This window comes from Myotis davidii, unplaced genomic scaffold, assembly GCF_000327345.1.
Source record: "Myotis davidii unplaced genomic scaffold, ASM32734v1 scaffold724, whole genome shotgun sequence".
NCBI classification, from domain to species: Eukaryota; Metazoa; Chordata; class Mammalia; order Chiroptera; family Vespertilionidae; genus Myotis; species Myotis davidii.
In genome coordinates, this window is record NW_006294594.1 from 69,936 (window position 1) to 74,942 (window position 5,007).

The 5,007-nt window shown below is 44.2% G+C and overlaps 1 long non-coding RNA gene across 1 annotated transcript in view; it reads left to right on the forward strand.

Annotated features, from left to right (window-relative positions):
- LOC107183933 overlaps positions 1 to 492 on the forward strand; it is an 11,941-nt gene extending 11,449 nt beyond the window's left edge. Inside the window, exon 3 of the long non-coding RNA XR_001514756.1 lies at positions 5 to 492. This is a non-coding gene — a long non-coding RNA (uncharacterized LOC107183933). The remainder of the gene's footprint in view (positions 1 to 4) is intronic.
- The last annotated feature ends 4,515 nt before the right edge of the window (positions 493 to 5,007 follow it).

Sequence of the window (5,007 nt, forward strand, 5' to 3'; positions counted from 1 at the left end):
TCAGACACTTCTCTGTTTGTATTTCGGTGACAGCAATAAGACATACACTGGAGGAAATGAATGCTAGCAGAATTTTCTCCACTGGAGCACCTAGAGCTGAGCTGTGATTTAATAAGCTAGCATGTCCCAGAATTAAAGAATATTTTTTGATAGAAGGAAATAACCTTCAGGCTTTGGGAGGCATTTTCAAAAGCAAAAGTGTTTTTCACCAGAAACATAATATTAAGTTACAAATGATCTGTAACACCTGCCATTCATCTGTGCTTATGGAAAAAATAAAAAGTTGGGCAATAAAAGTATGAAGCCTGTGCTGCGTGGAAATCATGGAAATGAGGATGCGCCGCTGGCAAAGAAGAGATGCAGGAGGGCATCAAGCCCTGGCCAGAGGCTGGTGGAGGGCAGACAAACATCCTAACAAGGAGAAGCACCCAGAAGACTGCGCTCAGTGCTGAAAATAGCAAACACACACACATACACACACAACAGATGGAGGGAGGGAGGGAGGGGGAGAGAGAGAGAGAGAGAGAGAGAGAGAGAGAGAGAGAGAATAGTGCTAAGGGCTTTTCCTTATGTGTGTATAGTACTTTAAACATATCTCATTTGAGCTTTAAAAAATTAGCTAAAAAGAGGTTATGATCTCCTTTGTACAAATGAAGAAACATTTGCTCAAAGAAGTTAAGTGATTTGTCCAAAGTCACACCATTTTATTTTGAAAGTCAGAAACCAAATACTGGTATGTTCCATACTTAAGAACATTCAATATTTCAAAAGCCTATACTAAGCCATATACCAATATGAAATACTAGTCTCCTTCAGGGTCTTTTCCAATTAAGGAAATTGAATTCTTGCAATTACTGTTGTACAAGGAATGCCTTTTCTCGGTTTCTGGGTCCATGAGGGGGGTTTTCTCTAAGCACCATCACGCCTCTTCCTTCCCTCGCTGGCTCTCCAGCAGGTGACACATTACAGACTAGAAAGCCGGCTTGCAGGTGGAAACAGGTCGCCTCCTGTTCAGCAGCATGGCCAGGCAGCTACAGGAAGAGACTTCTTTGCACAGCATGGCTCATAACTGGCTGGCTACGGCTGCCCTATTCTGGTTTCGGTGAACAAGCCAAGTTGCCTGTCACTTTGACTCTGCTATTAATAGAGGAGTTTTTACTCTGTCTTATTTCTCAAGTTCTTGTACATCCCAAATGGGGGAGAGGGATGCCATTTACAGAAGACCCACTCAGAAACCCAGTGCCACCAATAGTGCTCTCATTCTAAGCATGAGTGTCTGGGTGTGTCAGGTCCAGATATCAGGTTCTGCGAATGGTGGGTTGAGTAATTTGGCTCTAACTCTGAATAGAACAGCTCATTATCATGCTGTGTTCTTTTAAATCTCCTCAAAAGGTTTGAAGGTTACTAAGTCCATATTTTTTTTCTTATTCCTAAAAAACAAAACAAAAAAAAACAGGGAGAAAGCAAACAGTTTCTTCAATATAGGAGTACTAGAGGCCTTGTGCATGAAATTCATGTACTGGGGGAGGTGTCTCTCAGCTCAGCCTGCACCCTCTCCAATTCTTCACATTTAGTGCTCTTAAATTTAACCATAAACTTCAATATTTACCATTGTGAGTGATTTTTACTTCATTTTGTTTGTTTTATGTCAATAATACAATTGATTTTTCTTATAATACTTTAATCTATTTTTGTTGTTATTTTGTGATAGACTTTAAGCATGAGTAAAAAATAAGAACAGGATGAATAGTGTTCCAGTGCTGCTTAGACTGGACTGGGTGATTTTTTTTTTTTTTTTAGTGTATTTTTTCCTGGGATTTCTTTGTGATGGCCTATGTGTTAGGAAGGCTTCATAAGGACCCTCTTTTCCTAAATATTGTCATCAAAAGTCTCCAACAGATATAAGAGTCTCTAGTTGGGCTGGGTCAGCATCCTTTGTCTAGATGACCTAACCCACATGCCTTTCACCATGACCTTACTTTCCCCAGGATCAAGCATGAAAACATCGTGACCCTGGTGACCCCCCCACCACTCCCCTGCCAGCCTGATCATCCCCAACTGCCCTCCCCTGCAGGTCATCTTGTGGCAACCATCTTTGAACATATGGGGGCGGCCATCTTGTGTGTTGGAGTGATGGTCAATTTGCATACTGGTCATGACTAATTAGCATAACTGGTCATTACTGTGAGGGTGTTGTGACCAATTTGTATATTACCCCTTTATTAGTATAGATTTTTCTCTCATCACTAGTCCCCTACCAGTGAAATATTAGTTTTGGGATTCTATTAATCTGTTAATTTTCAGGGGGAAAAAAATTCCTACAAATAACTCATCTATAACAATAAAAGCATAATATGCTAATTAGACCAGACAGCCAAACGACCTTTTGGACGATCTTCCAGATGAAACTGGGGCTGTGAGGCCCAAGGCAGCCGCTGCGGCTGCGAGAGCTGGCCCCCTTGCATGAATTTCGTGCATCAGGCCTCTAATGTTATAATAAAAATGCATACTAAACTGAAGTGGTGTTAGAAAATTTGGATTAATAAATCATTCTAATGATTAACTTTGGCCAAGTCATTTCTCTGGCCCTCATCTCTCATCAGCAAAGTGAGGGTCTCACTAGTTTATCACTGAAGTCCTTTTCTTGGCCTAAAATATTATAACCATAAACACACTCCACAGTGAAAATTCGTAGTCTCCTAATTTACCTCTCTGACTCTAGTCTCCACATTTTCCAATTTATTCTTTACAACCCACTCTAAATTAATATCTCTGAAATGTTCTTTAATCATATTGTCCTACAACAGCATTACTATAAGTCTTTCCTGCTACAATATTAAAGTATTCTACAATTCCAGAATTGTCTTGTGAGCTTAAATTGGGGCTTACAACATATTTGATCTATGATTTATTCTACACATGACAACCTGGAATTTGAAAACAAAGAGAATACTTCAATTTCTTATGTATTATGAGAGCAAAGCATGTTCTGTGGTCTTGGCAAAGGCCAATATTGTCTGTTTTACTCTATTGTGTTGTTGCACTTGAAGCAAATAATAAAAAGACTGCTTCTCTTTTATTTACACTGTATCCTTTGAACAAAAGAACTCATCAAAACACAATTTGATCTTCCCAAATTGCCCTGGGTGATGATATATATATAGGTAAATTAGGAGACTACGAATTTTCACTGTGGAATGTGTTTATGGTTATAATATTTTAGGCCATCTTGTGTGTTGGAGCAATGGTCAATTTGCATACTGGTCATGACTAATTAGCATATCTGGCAGGCAGAAGCAGTGAGGGCCAGAGAAATGACTTGCCCAAAGTTAATCATTAGAATGATTTATTAATCCAAATTTTCTAACACCACTTCAGTTATATATATACTTGAGGCCCGGTGCACAAAAATTTGTGCACTCGGGGGAAGGGGGGTTCCCTCAGACCGGCCTGTGCCCTCTTGCAGTCTGGGACCCCTCGGGAGATAACACCCTGCTGGCTTAGGCCTGCTCCCGGGTGGCAGAGGGCAGGCCCAATCCCTAGGTGTTATGAAATTTTATTATAAAACTGATTTGAAACCTAAATCCTATAATAAAGAGGTGATATGCAAATTGACCATCACTCCAACACACAAGATGGCCACCCCCATGTGGTCAAAGATGGCTGCCCCTATGTGGACACAAGATGGTCATCAGGGGAGGGCAGTTGGGGGTGACCAGGTTAGCAATGGAGGGAAGTTAGAGGTGACTGGGCCAGCAGGGGAGGGCAGTTGGAGGTGATCAGGCCTGCAGGGGAGGACAGTTGGGGGTGACCAAGCCTGCAGGGGAGGGAAGTTGGGAAGGACAAAAATTGCAGGGGAGGACAGTGGGGAGGGGGACCCAGGCCTGCAGGGGAGGGCAGTTGGGGGAGACCAGGACAGCAGGAGAGAGCAGTTAGTTGTGACTGGGCCGGCAGGGGAGGGCAGTTGGGGGTGACCAGCCCTGCAGGGGAGGACAGTTGGGGAGAACCAGGCCAACAGGGGAGAGCAGGTAGGGGAGAACAGGCCTGCAAGGGAGGGCAGTTGGGGGGCACCAGGCCTGCAGGGGAGGGTAGTTGATAAATGGGATTTTTTTTTTTTTAGTTTCTCTTTCTGAGACTTCATCATCCTATATAATAAAAGGGTAATATGCAGCAAAATATGATTTTTTACTGCTATATGATTTGTTTTCACTTGAGCAATCCCAGATTTCAGGAAGAATACAGTCTAATCTATATATATAAAAAGCCAGCGATCGGAAATGCCATAACAATTAGGAATGACCAGTCACTATGATGCACACTGACCACCAGGGGGCAGACACTCAATGCAGGAGCTGCCCCCTCATGGTCAGTGTGGTCCCATAGGGGAGCTCTGCTCAGCCACTAGCCAGGTTGACTTCTGTGAGCGCAGCTGCGCTGGCAGGAGCCACAGTCAGACATCCCCTGAGGGCCCCCAGGCTGCCAGAAGGATGTATGATTGGCAGCTTAGGTCCGGTCCCCCAGGGAGTGGGCCTAAGCTGCAGGTGGACATCCCCCAAGGTGTCTCGGACTGTGAGAGAGCGCAGGCCGGGCTGCGTGATGCACCTTCCCCTCCCCCCAAGTGCATGAATTTTCATGTACCAGGCCTCTAGTCCTATGTAATAAAAGCCTAATATGCTAAGTGTCTGGTGTACCTGTCAGCTGTTCAACCAATCAAAGAATAATATGCTAATGATATGCTAAGGCTGTTCAACAGCTTGTTATGATGTGCACTGACCATCAGAGGGCAGACGCTCTAACTGGTAAGTTAGCTTGCTGCTGAGGTCTGGCCAACTGGGAATGAGCGAGACAGGCCAGACATGCCCTGGAGCCCTCCCGCAGTCCCTACCAGGCTGGCCAACCTCCTGTGTCTCTCCCTGGACCCAATCATGCACCGGTGGGGTCCCTTGGCCTGGACTGCCTCCTCTCACAATCCAGGACCCCTTGGGGGATGTTGGAGAGCCAGTTTCA